This window comes from Halyomorpha halys, unplaced genomic scaffold (genome assembly GCF_000696795.3).
Source record: "Halyomorpha halys isolate HHAL.00 unplaced genomic scaffold, Hhal_1.1 Scaffold7.1, whole genome shotgun sequence".
Lineage (NCBI taxonomy): Eukaryota > Metazoa > Arthropoda > Insecta > Hemiptera > Pentatomidae > Halyomorpha > Halyomorpha halys.
In genome coordinates this window covers 1,138,466-1,153,311 of record NW_027110368.1, presented here as the reverse complement: position 1 = coordinate 1,153,311, position 14,846 = coordinate 1,138,466, and the positions used below count along the sequence as shown (strand labels likewise).

The window sequence follows — 14,846 nt, the reverse complement described above, 5'->3', positions numbered from 1 at the left end:
TTTTTTTTTTTTTTTTTTTTTGGAGAGGATGATGTTTGGAATAGATAGTGTCAGTGCTAACAAGAATTGGGACGGGCGAGGTAGATATAAAATGTGATAAGGCGGAATGAGATGAAAGCATTCGCTTCAAGTGGAGGGTCTCCGAGTCTTTTGATTGACAAGATAGTGGACTTGCCCGTCGAATCTCTCGAGGGAGAAATATTGAATTCAAAAAGGAAAATGCCATTTCGGATTTGTATTTTTTTCCCCCTAAGCGTTGCAAACATTTTATAAAAAAAGACAACAATATACCAGAGTTAAATTATATAATTCTTGTTGGCCATACCTAGGTAATCATTCATACTCCTCTAAAATATGTGAAAAAATTTCGAAATTCAGAGAATGTTTTATGTTGGCATTTTTTGCATATTTTATCATATCTGTATACACACACACACATACACATTATTATCGAATAAATTAATTTTTTCCAATAGATCAAAAAACATTAGAAGATCTCAGCTCTTTAAATTTTAAAAAACATCTATATTCCAAAATAATTACCAAAAATTTCATAAAATTAATCCTTTCTTTTTAAATGCACCCCAAAAATACTACCAATACTAATATAAAAATATTAAAGCTATACTTCCCCTTATTACCCCTATAATTAAGAAAATGTAATACGGATTATATATTGATAACAGAGTTGTAATTGCATTTATTCTTCCCTATTTTTGTTTATTTCTTTTCGTCTAATATACAAAAAGGCTAAAGGTATTCCCCTTTGCAATAGCTTCTTGTTTCATTGGACAATATAAAAATAAAGATAATCATTTATTACAATTTACTAAAACTAGAACTTATATAATTTTTTTTTAAATATTGTAATTTAAATTAAACTATAGGTAGTATTTTTTTTCCAGATCTATTATTAGTCATCTCTGGATCCTTTACTAAAGAAAATCCAGTAAGAGGAGATATTCTTAACTCTTCATAATGCTGTAATTACATTGAGGAATGTGGTTCTTATTTAATACTGTCAAATGCAGAATAGATGGGAAAATGAAAGTAAGAGTTTGGTTTCCCGTAAGAACTTTTAATCCAGGTATTTATGACTTTGTTGTACAAATATCAAAGAAATATTTTTGAATAATTTTTTTTAATATAATAAATGTTTAATTTTTACAAACGAACAAAACAAAGACTTAATCTAATCTACTGCATGATACGTAATAGAAACTAATGCATGAAAAAGATAAAATTAGTTCTTAATTGAAGGAAGTAATTAACTCTGCCTACAACTATATGTATCATTGTTTTATACTTACATACTCGTATATAATATACCTTATAAGATATATTACTTATAAATTGCATTTCATAGTCATATTTCATCACATTTTGCTGAAAAAGAATCGATAATTTTTTTTTTATCTGGTCTTATTGGCTTCTACTTCCTCGGTCGAAGACCATTGACCTCTTGATTTCCAGAGAGAAAGAAGCGATTGAATTGGGTGAAAGGTGAGCCACATTAATGGTAGGGGTGAATGCCATGTGCATGAAGAGCGTTAGTTAGGCGGAGCTATAATGTTGTCTGAGCTTTCTTATGTTGTGTGAGTTGTAAAAATATTGGTCAATTCCTTAATCCAACTTTAATGGTTATCTTAAGTGAAATATATGTTTACCGATGGGACATAGTAGAAAAGAAAAGTGCATGTATTACAAAAATAAATTTTTATAGAACTTTCCGTCAAATATATGGTTTAACATTATTTTTTTTTAATAAGCCTTTTATCTATTATGAAAAAATAACAACCTTAAATTGATCAAAACTTTTAGACAAAAAGGCTTATTTGTTCTAAATGACCAATGTTATTTAAGTATGCTAAGATTGTTTCAAGAGTTGAAATATTATGTATTATTTATTTAAATAATATAATTTATTAAATGCTATTCAAGAATCTTATTTTATATGGTACAAATTAACTTTTTTTATGATATTCTGTGAAATCGTTTAAAAGCTTATCTATTTGTTATTCAATTTTCAAGCTGTTTATTCACCTAACGTTTTCAGTTTCCAATTAATTTAAATAGTAATATTCCTCTGGTGTGTTATGATATAGTTTTCATCCCTTCATCGTTTCCTGGAGAACAAAGGATCGTTTCCTGGTGACTTATAAGAATTCCTTAAAGGGATTTTATGTTCCATTCAGATCAGGAAAGAATACTGAGTAGCTAGGATTAAAAAAAATCTCAAAAATTAGAAATGTATAGAATATTGCCAATATAAATGCAACGTAATTAAATTGGTATTCATCGTAATGAAATTTGTAGTATTATTAGCAATATTATTCCATAATTATAACATAGTAAATAGTTAGCAGTGTCCCCCACTTGTCAAATTGTAATAATAACCAGACCGACCTAATTATAAAGAAATATATGGATAAAAATCTGTCTTAATTTCAGAATTAAAAGTGATGCATTCATAGAAATACACATAATTTTTTTACCTTAAGGTAATCCAAATGCTTTGTTTTTTTATATATAGCTCAATGATACCCGTTCGATAAGAGAGGTGCGAAATTCATTGATGAATGAGAAGTCGGTTACGATGCTATAAAACGAATCCTTTCTTTGGACGAACACAGCGCAACAAGTCTATTAAGATCTATTAAGATAAACTGGAAGATTATAGTGCATTTAAAATAGGGCGTGACATGGGTTCCCTTCACCGCCCGGTAGCCAGCTTGGGAATTAACTCCTATTTTTTGATTTTGCACTTTTAAGATTTTTCAATGGGATAAGTATGTTATTTGTGTTATTAATTAAAACAAATATGTATTTATATTTTCCAATTTAATAATGATTTGCCTGTATTTACAATGTTTATCTATATTTAATACTAAATTAAAAAAATAAGTGAACTTTATTTTAAGGAGAAAAGGAATTTAAATAAATAGATAGATAGATTTAGATAAATAGGAATTTAAACGCTGGTCATCTTTCTTCCAGTTAGGTTTCGTGAACTGATTTTTCTGAGGAAGCAGTCCTTTAGAAAAGTTTAGGACGAAATATAATATCTTAATAAATTAATATAATCTTTACTCTAAGAGCCTCAGCTTATGGCTGATGTCGATAGGAACAGATGAACTAAAAAAATTGTCTTTGAAGAAATAATTTATGATTTTTCTAATTAAAAAATCAAGAAATGTATATGTGATATACGTTGGAATTCTTTTTTAATTTTATTACGTTTCAAATATTAAATAAATAATGATTTTGACTAGTATATTGTTTGATTCTGTTGATGACCTAAAATTGTTCAGAAATCAGTTAACACTCCCTTCTCCAAAATATCAGCAACGATCTGATGAGGGATAAACAAACAAAAATCTGATAAAATAATTCTAACCTGCTGAGGGTAGGTTTTAATTTATGTCGTGTATAATAAGATATGTATGGTTTTTGATATAAAAGGGTGGTTTGTAACCGAGGGAGTTAAGGCGTAATAATATTGACTGGCTCGTGACTGTAGTGACATAGGTTCGAGTCCGGTCTGGGAGGTCGACTTTTATTTCTGTGGTTTTACAAAATGAAAACTTAACCCCTAACCATGGCTAGGGTGAGTTATCACCATGGTGGTCATCCGTTGATAACTTCCCTGTATATCAGAAATGACCAAAAAGGGGTAATTAAACAATGGCTTCACCTGGTTTTTTGATATAAAGTATTAATATGTGATCTAACCTTTCTATTAGAAAGTTATAGAGATAAAAATGAAATTACCAAGTGTATTGAAATTATATAGTTGATATATTAATTTTAAAGGTTGAAGTTTTATGGAATTTTAAAGGCCTATATATAAATTCCTTTCGGCACAAATTACCATAGCTGACGTATATTGCTTTCATAATTTTAAAATTTTTAATACGACTGTTTGCAAAAGATTTTCATGATAATGCACTAAAGAGCCGAAACGTTGAGTGTAAAAAAAATAGTTAATCAACTATAAAAAATAGTTATAAGTGGATCATGAGAATGTTTATTGTTGAAAATTTGTTAAATTCAATAGGGCCGTTATTTTTTCTTTAATGATTAATGTATTTTGAAAGATTAAGTGTATACTTAATCATCTCATTGCAGTATTTTATGTGTTCGAACTTTTGTAAATGTCACATTAATTCAATCATATGAAATTTTTAAAAAAGAAGAACATTGATAATTGTTGGAAACAGGCTGACAGTTCCTTGTCGTTTTAGCTTCCAAAGTGATTCCAATGTAAATTTTGTTTCCCTATTAATTGTGTCTTATTTAAATTCTAAGTAGTATTCTAATAATTATTTCCATTGTTGGTGGCTATTTTATTCGCTGTTAAATCCTACCGTCCAATGGTGACAGTCTGCTTTGTTAGTCAAATAGGCTATGGCGTTGTTTTACAGGATTCGTTCTTCCTCGCTAACGGTTTCAATTAAAAGCCATCATGAGGTGCCTAAATCCTGTGACAACGCCTCGTGGCCAAGTAATTAACAGGTCTCTAAAAGCTTAATTAATCCCTTGGGCTATTGCATCCTCTATTTGTGCAGTCCTCCTCAGCTTAGAGAAATATCTCACCTTCTAATGTTATTAGAATATTTCAGATGGCAACTGGGTCTAATAATTAGTCTAACAATGGGTATAATAATTGGTCGTTGCCTAAATAACATAAAGATAAATATTTATTTTTAACTCTTTTCATCATTCGGGCGCCGTAGGGGGCTGACAGCGGCTTATAAGCTAAAACTATTATAATTCGAAATACATTTTGAAATTATTCCTATCAATACAGCTAATGATTTATTACAGCCAGAATACAAAATATGGTACAACTAAACTAGTTTTTGTATAAAACTAAAGACCAGAGAAACTGCATAATATATTTATGTAAAATGAAGTGTTATGTCATTGGAACATGTTAGTGCTATTATAATAATAGTATTTTAAAAAGGCAAAAAATTGCAATACAAAAATCAAATGCTATTAAAATAAAAAATACCCAATAGACCAACTATTTGCACTATATAAAAAAATAATATTTCAGCCTTATATTATTGTTATCCGTTTTTTCTTACGAATGCAGGTTGAGTGTCTTAGGTGGGAAACCATAAGTTCACATTAATATTATTTATTTTTTCTAATATTTAAAAATTGTTGGACTAAACGTGCTGTGGCTAAGAGAGCCTGTTGAACCTCTCTCAGCACATAAATAGACAACCCCAAACCATTCGCGCCTGTCACTGTTGATTTTGGCATTAGCCCATTGTTGGATATTGTAATTAGAGTGGTAGTGACACTTTCCAAATAATACAATTCCTTCAATTATATAGTCAGTTCCTGATATTTCCCAAGTTTTTTCCCACAGTGGAGTTTATATTATTAGTGTTGGAGATCCCGACATCAATACGTTCTGTTTCTTTAGCTCTTAAATCTATAAAGAGGATATCTGGTATATTATGACACACACCATGTGGCCCTTAGTAATTAATTCATCCCAAAAGAGATTCAGACCATTTTTGAGGTGTCTATTTGGATGGTATTTATAGTATAGGTTCTTATTATCTATTTATCTACCTATCTTGCTATGCTTCACCGCAGCCTAGAACAAATTAGAGCCTAGTTAAAACTTAGGTCACCCACTAGTGATATGTTAGTTTAGTTCCAGTGTTACTGAGTATTATAGACATTTATCTAGTATGTATTATTATTATTGTTAAAAAATAATAATTAATAAGAACGATCATTTATCCTCCTCAGTTAACAAATTGATTAAATTATTATTTTTTATAATAATCGTGTATTTAAGGAGAAACAATAATACTTTTTAATAAATGGTACTATTTATTTCTCTTATTAATTTACTAGGTTTAAAAAATAAAATATTATTATATGGTGCTTGGAAGCGTACGGTGAGCACAGGTGTGTTGCTCCCCCTTGGAGAGATCTCCTCTAGGGCAGATTCCGTTGTGGTCAGTGCCTCGATACCCCGAGGGCTCTCGCTCCCCGTTAGCTCCGGGTAATCTTGTCATCTTCTATGGCAGATATAACATTAAGTGTTTTATATTCAATATATATCACGGCGAGGTCGATGAACGGGCTCATGTATTTGGGACTAGATAATCTACCGAAAGGAGTGCAGTGCTGTGTACAAGTGGTGTACATGAAAAAGTTTATCGAGTAATATAATTATGACTCGCACTATCCTCAAAAAACCTCTATATTCAAAACCAGGTTATATTCCAAAATTCCAAATATTTATCAAATCATTCATTTCCAATATTCGCATTGGTTCTAAAGATTCGATATCTGAATATTATGGAAATCAAAGAGTGAGTGTTCGAAAATTTGAATGAATGAAAACTAGAGAATCGTTCTGATTGAATCTTTCTACAATATCTGTGTAAAACTGCTGAACTCATTTCCGTATTGAAAATATTGCTGATTATTTGTCGACATTATATGAGCTTCCGAAATCATAAGTTGTGTGATTTATTTTGTCAAAATTAATTTTCATTAGAAAATAATTGTTAAATTAATAACTGTTTGGATTTACTTCAAATGTTCTTAAATTGTTAGATATGCTTGTGACTGACTTGATTAAATAGAGAAAGTTATAACTCCTAACCAAAATTTCATAGAACAGTCTCTGAAATATTAAATTTATCAAAACTCCAGTTTTGACTTGATCACTTTTGCTCTGATGGGCTCGTATGGGTTCCGACTTTTAAAAAAAAAATAACTCGTGCTATAGATAAAAGAGAAACTGTTAACGACTGTTTTGATATGTTTTTTCCATTTTAAGAATGTGGGGTAGAAGGAGAGGATGAAATAGAAGTCTTAAAAATTGAATGCCAGAAAAAAGAAATTCTAAATTTTACGCCTTCTAAAAAATTAGTTTGTATTTTTAAATGAGTGAGTTATTAAACAATGTAAAGTTTAACAGAGTGATCATTGATTTGTGAATATCGTTTGTAGTTTCTGTAAACGCATGAACACATAGCCTAGTATTCTCAAGAATCTATTTTATATATATGCTATACTACATTTATTTTTAACCAACAATGACTCAATTTTAAAATAATGTAACATATCTCATCCTCCGTTTAAATCTTTGTTCAGCCTTTTAAACTTATATTCATCCAAATAATCCATATATGTTTATTGAATATTCGTTATTAACAATAAATAATCATATAATTCTTAATTCCTTCAAATATTTATTTAATTTGCATCTAAAGAGGTCTCAGTATACACCAAATCAAACAACAAGGGGCTAAGAAAAAAATAAGACGATCAATTTTTAAACTTTAACTTTAATTCAATCTTTACTCTTATTACCCGTTAGGATTTAGGCTACACAAATATTCTGCACAGCCGAGAAGAAATATTACTAATATATATTCTAAAGCTGGTTTAAGAAAATGAATGAACTACTTTTTAGACAAATTTATGAACAAGGTCAAGAGACAGGTATCCGAAAACTACCCCAGAAGTGTTTGTTTAGCATTTGGTTTATTAACAACTTTAGTGTGGTTGTTCACTTTAAAAAAAAAAATAAAGTAACAAAACAAAATTATTTATAATGTCAAGAAAATTAGATAAAGAAATTACAGAATCATATTAATTGCACATTTAATTAATTAATAAAAAAAATAGCATTACTGTTTTACTAATATAAATTTTAGGCGCTTTGTCAGCCATCTTCATCAGCCAAGTTAACCTTATATTATATAAAAATAATCTATAAAATATTCCCTTCAGTATTTATTTATTTTTAATATCAAATTACACATTAGTATTATTTTCTTAACAAAGGTCACTCACTATAGCTAATACTTAATCAGTAGAAAACATTCATGAGCTGTCTAAACTGCAGATAAATTAATAAAATCTAACATATAAAATTTAAATTTGTTCGTTCGTACTTCATTCACTTCTGCACTGTTTATCCGATTCAGGATTTTCCCTCAGGTTAGAAAAAAAGTTATCAACAAAATTAAATACTAGTTTTCATAAAAATGAAAAAATAATGAGGATTTCAGTAAAGTAGGTAAAAATAAATGTTGTATGATAATGCTAATTATATTCGTTTACAGCGTTCTTTGAATACCATAAATTCATTTTTGCCGTCATTTAAACTTTTAAATATTATTTTTCAAAGAAATTAATACTAGATATATTTAAACTTAAATATTTTTTTTTCCTGGTGTCTATTGTTCATATAATTTTTCAGAACTCTCTATAATTGTTCACAACTTTCTATCCCATTTCTACGTTAGTACAACTGGTAGGGAGTTGGATGTTGCTCATTTTATTTAAATTATCATCATTCCTCATTTCAAATGAACATATAAATTAAACTTTATGATGGTACCTTGATCTATGTAAGTCATACATTCGACAAACAAAAAACATATATATATTGAACCATCGTTATTGTTTCATTAATTTTTATTTACATTATAATTGATAATTATAATTGTTCTGTGTTACCAGAGGTACACAGCTTAGACGTCGATGTATAATTGCTACTTTAGAGAGTTCCTATCCACTTAATGTAAATAGTAAATTATCATTTGTCAGTTTTTTAAATCTATCATTTACTAATTCATGTAATATACCATAAGTTTACACCCTCTAAAGCATATAGTTCATTTTACTGCCAAAGTACAATGATTCCATAGAGCGAGAAGACAAGAATCTCCGCTATAAGAGGAAAATCATCACATTAAGTCTAACGAGGGATCTCTTCTACCTCGTTAGCCATCGGTTATATGGCACATTGAACACTTGATGAACCACGCATAGAACATGTTGAATAAATTTCATTACTCTTAATTGCATGCGAACGTTATTTTCTGTCAGAATCAGAAGTAATATTTTCGTTTTTAATGCATTTTCGCCATATTACAGATTCTGAAGGAAGGAGCAACCAGTTAAGTATAACCATCATTAACAGTCGTCAGCGACAAGACATACGGAATCACACATATCTATGGTACAGTACAAATAATCCAAAACAAATCCAAACATGCTCAGATGAGGACAGTACAAGAAATTAATATGACAAAGCCACACAAGTGCTTGAAAACTCCCACGTTAGTTTGAAAAGGAGTTATTTACTTGTAGGATTTCGGTGAAAAGTTAAGTCCTCTACTTGATCCTAATTTTAAAAAATTAAAAATAAACTGTTTAACTGTCCCTACAAACATTTTTGCAAAAGAAAATAATTCTATTTTAGTCAAGTCCTACGGAACAAAAAATATTTAGATTCTTTAATTCATCCATATGCTCTAGAAAAAATCTCAAATTGCATGGAGTTCTGCTCTTTTATCAAGCAACAAATTTTTCGTATACTAAAAAAATTGTAAACGTCTACTGGGGACACTGCTCTTATTAATGCCTTTGAAACCAACCATTTTATTTGTGAATCATCCATTTTAGTGGAACCACTCTATTGTCTTTCTACTCCCTAAACCCAGAAAACAAGAAGTGTACTCCGAAGATTAAATAAACTAATCCTCATTCACATCCGTAAACACTGCTTAGCAAACCTGCAAAATGATGCAGCTGTCAACCTCAACAGAAACCTTGATATCACACGTTTGTACACAAGCATTTGAATCTGTGTTCCTGTCTACACTCATTCACTACCTCAGGCAACACCGATTTACGGACTAGCTGTTTGAGATTATTGGTTCCTACATCAGTGATTGGACGTTCTCAGTCCGTGTCAAAACTGAAATTTCCTCCCCAAGCCAGTCCCTTGAGGCATTCCCCAGGGTTCTGTTCTTGCGCCAATCTTATTAAATATCTTCACCGTACATATAGTCGGGATGTATATCTAACATGTGCAAATCTTTACATAAGCTGAAGACATTGCTATAATATTTAGCTAGCATGAATGCAAAAACTGAATTTCATACCATTTAAACTTCGTGAGAAATTATCAGTAATTGATGATGAAATGTCAAACAATTTTTTTTAAATATAAAATTTATCCTTATGTTTTTAAATAATGTTAATTCTTACTGAACGTTTTAATATTTAAAGTATTTTTTAATTTAAATAAATTTCAATTTCGTATTTCACTAATTTATTTTTTTATTAATTTCTTCTTGCTCAGCGAACCCAGCACCTCTCATCTCACTTAATAGTACACATAAGATCTGCTTGTTCACTAAAAGAACAAAATTAAAAAAATTGGTATCGTAGTTATTTGATATGATTGTTATTTAGAGTTTTTTTAAATAGTTGAAAAGTTTTTCGCCCCATATTCAAGGCATGTTAAAAGTGCCGATCTCCGGAGTACTAATAAAAAAGTATTTGCCGAGTTCAGACCACTCTCTAATCCATCTAAGCTCCTGGAGGACACTCATTTTTACCTCAAACGATATCCAATAAGACACGACAATGATAACTCACACATTCCAAATAAATGGAGAACGCCCCGTTGAATATTCAGCGATTCAGTTTCCGATGAGTAAGGTAAAGGGTCCGATAGATTTATTTTGTTAAAATTTTAAATAGTAACCGGAGTTGTAAGTTGTGAAAAGAGGTTTAAATATACTTTCAATAAGCTCATTCACCATGAACTAAATATATTGCTGTTAGATTCGGATCAGTTGCCCCCGGTGTTAACTCATAGCATAATCTTATTGCATCGACATATATCACCACTGATCTGAATTGATACAGCTTTAATGAAGGATATAACATTAGCAGTTACCCAATAGTAGTTAGGGGTTGGCAGACAAAGCACTTGTCAGGGTTCTCGCCTGCCCTATATCTTTTAATTAATGACTATAGATCCTTAAGCTAGATAATTTTACCAATGCAAATATCGTTTAATCTTTGATTTACTTTATGATATAGACTGTGCATAAACCGAAAATGAACAGAATATATTGTTTCGAAAAGATATTTGTGTACTGTAAAAAGTATTGCTATTAAACTATTTCGTACTTTGGCTTTTTTGTTTTTTGCAATTTGTGAAATAACAGTAAAATATTTATTTATGTAGATTAGCATTACATAAAGGTACAAAAATGCCTAGTAATCAGTATTCCTAATCAGTCCGGCCTCCACTCAAACGAAATTTTCATGTAAATGTAGGGATCTAATTTAAAATGAGCTGTCAAGTTCTTTCGTATTTGACAAAATGTACAGGGTATTACCCTATTCTAACCATGGCAGGGGAGAGGGAAGGAGGGGCCAAGTATTCATTTCGTGGGACCGCCACAGAAAATTAGAAACCTTAGGTCGGATTCGAGCCGACGCCACTGCAGTTACGAGGCTGCAAAAACCTATGCCTTAACACCCTCAGCCACAGACGGCGCTATTAAACTATTACAAGCGAAATAAATAATCTTTCCAGAAAAGTCTGATTAGCATTATGTTTCAAAATTTATTTTACACCACTATATGTATACATCCCCACTTTGAGTTTCACCATTTAATTTAGGTTCAATGACTGAAAAATTTTTAGATTATCAAGCTGTGTAGTGAAATTATATTTCTTTGTAAATGTCCCTTATTTATAAATCATTATTTAAATCCCAACGTTTCGGGACCTTCGCCCCATCTTCAAGTACACAAGCATTTTCTTCATTGAACATATTTATATCAGATAACCACACACCCTATAAACACATGTTTTATGATCTAATGATAAACCAATGTTGTCTAACATTTATTTAAAATTTACAAAAAAATATTTAATTATTTAAAAACTAAGGAGTGTCCATTATTTATGTTTATTGATACAGAACCCTAGTAAAGAATGCTTCAAAGAAATGATTAAATATTTCCGTATTGGACCTTAAGGTGGGGAAATGGCCCAAAAACATCTAATTAATTAGCTCTAAATAAAGAACATTTTAACAAGAAAGATAACTCCACTATACCTAACTAAACCTAAAGTTTCAGTTTTTCAAATTTATTTTTCTGTGGTTAAAATTTGGAAATTAGTTGTCGTTTCTCAAATTCCTAATTTTTTTTTAATATGATATTACATTCTCTCGTATATTTACAGATAGTGGTAATTCAGAGAGCAAAATTCACGCCCTATTTACAAAATAAAATTAAAGATAATAGTTTATATTTTTAATTTACATATATTGATATTATATTACATTAGTAATCATATTGTATTAAATATTTGATTTCATCAATTACAAAATTTAATAAAATATATAATAGAAGTTTAGTCGCTACATTTTTCAAACTGTTTTACAAACTAATTTTGAGCACTATATTATCACAATAATATCTCTCTCAATAATAAGATTGCCAATTAAAATTGTATTATAGGTTCAATATATATATTCGTAACTTCAAATTTTGAGTAAGAAGCTTACTGTGCCTCAAAACTTCACGTATAAGTGCCACAAAACATCTCCAAAATCATACTTATGCCACTGTGACTTATAAATAATTCTTATTAACCTGAATAGAAGGTGGGGACATTGCTTTGCGCTGAGGAATTATTTATTTAAGCAGCCTGGTTAGAGTCTTACCGTTTGCCTTTTGCCTCTTACGTCCCACCACGAATGAAAAAAGAAAAAAAAGAAAACGTTACAGACAGGAGCCCTCGGCAACAGACTTTATTTTCAGACGGCTCAAAGTAAACAAGAAAGGAAATGGAAGAGTTGGAGGGTCGAATATTGAATATTGGAGTAGATATTATGATTGGAGGAGGGCTGCCTGTGGGCGTGTTGCAAGTCACCTCGGTGAGCCAACCGCCTGCTCAAGTAGTCTTCCGATCTCTATGCTACTGTCGGGCCCTTCATTAAATCAGATACCTCTCTCATCGATTAAAATCCAAAATAATTATTCTAATACTAAAAACTTTAGGTAAAAATTGCTGTCTTATTTTATTTATAATTATATTTGTTTATTGCTATTTACAACTGTAAATTATTATAAATTTAGTAAATCTGATCTCGGTTAAATTGGAGTGCTACAGGCGTGTAGAGAAACTACCCATTGGCAGCACTCGAATGACGTTTTACATTAGCAGGTCTCGTGGCTATCTTCTTTTCAGGCGCCTCGGAGGATTGTCAGAAATGGAAGAGAATGCAAGGTTAGTAACTAGGGGGTTTGAGAGGTTAGGGAGTTTATAATGGAAGGAGTGATATCTGGTTCGGGCTAGATCGGTTACATAGGGAACATTAAGGTCTTTATGTATGATTTTATTTGTGACAAAGTAAGGAGCATTGAGGATTTTACGAAGGATTTTGGAGTGTAAGGATTGAATACGAGAGGAATTCGAAGGTTTAGTGGTGCCTCAAAGATTTGATGGGATGACTTATTAAAAAAAAAAATCAACTTTTTTGACAATGTCGAAACAACGTAGTGATTTTAATGTATTTTTCGTGCTCTGTTTAATAATGTGGTTTACTTTGATGAAAACTTGCACTTAAAAACGAGCATAAGAGAGGGTTTGTTGTGCGACCAACAAAAATCGAAAAAATGGATATTTCTGAACCTATCATGGTTGATCATAATAAAAATATATGGGGCTGAGTAGTTCGAGAGAAAAAGTTATGAATCACTAAATACTGTATTTTCTTTTTTTTTTTAAGTCCAAGTCCGCGAATTATCAGCCCAATGCCATCAAAACTAAACGATCTCTCAACTCACACAAGAGAAAATATTTACAGCAAAGTTATGACTCAAGTTTCTATACAATGGATTGGATTTTGTCAGTAATACTTGATCGGAACTTATTTCATTTACAATCTGAATGGAGGGTTGCCACTTCCCACACCCAGAGGGACGATGTTGCATTGCATTCCTGACAAGAAATTTTAAAGAAAATTTCCTCTAAACATTTCGATACCACAAACTGCACCATGTAGGCAGGATTACTCTGTATCAGTTGCTTACTATCAAGTTAAATCTAAAACAAGATTTATTTTTTAAATAGTTATTTATTTATTTTTTATTGAGCAGGGATAGCTCGATGCTAAGTTATATCCTTCCTAATGGGACTGTGTACTCGCTGCCATTGTTCCGGTGGCTTATTGTTCAACGATAAGACGCTGATTTAATGATGGACTAATGATACTGATGCTGTAAGCGCTGCTCAACCGTCCATCATGATATAACCTATTGTCAATGGAATCCCAAGCTACCGCCCCTGTATCCCTCAGTGGCCGAGCAGTTTGGGTAAGTCCTTTATCCCTAGCAACAAGCAAAAGGAATAAAAATACAGTGAAAGAAAAGTTATTTAGTTATCTGATTTATCGCCGAACCCATTGTGGCGATGCACAAACCATTCGTTCAAAAGCGATAAATTCTACTAAGGCATGTTTTAAAACAGCTAATCCCATCGTACCGGAGTTGTGTCAAAGCGCCAGTGCCGAAACTGCCTTGTATAATTCAGGAACCGACCGGACACCGAGGGACTGACATACCATTGACTTCAGCTTGCAAATAAAGCAAAAACCATGAAAAAGGAATGATGGAAAGTGAAAAAATGAGGACCGTACGATACAGCAACGGGCTCACGCGGATATAAATACAGGTTTTAAGTCGCAAGGCTTGAAAAGGATCGGGTATAGTATTTTGAAATACAAGTTTGTACCCAAGCAGACGATAATTTGGGCATGTCAGAAGGCACCCAGTGCAGGTATGATGTCCAATAAAGGTACGAGAAAAAAGGAAAAGTTTAAAAAAATAAAATAAAGATGAGAATGAAAGAAAAAGCATGAGTTTGGGCCGCGGTGATAAAATTGCTTGGACAAATTGCGTGTGAGCATCCAGTGAACTGTCATCCCGGTGGTTGTGTAAGATAGAGGAAACAGATACTTCATAGCGATAGT

General features: G+C 31.2%; 1 protein-coding gene and 1 long non-coding RNA gene across 2 annotated transcripts in view; one reads left to right on the top strand and one right to left on the bottom strand.

Moving 5' to 3' along the window:
• Positions 1 to 1,077, top strand: part of LOC136796042 (uncharacterized) — a 153,971-nt gene extending 152,894 nt beyond the window's left edge. Inside the window, exon 3 of the long non-coding RNA XR_010843733.1 lies at positions 906 to 1,077. This is a non-coding gene — a long non-coding RNA (uncharacterized lncRNA). The remainder of the gene's footprint in view (positions 1 to 905) is intronic.
• Positions 1 to 14,846, bottom strand: part of ft (cadherin-related tumor suppressor fat) — a gene marked incomplete in the record, with an annotated part of 431,831 nt that overhangs the window by 156,912 nt on the left and 260,073 nt on the right.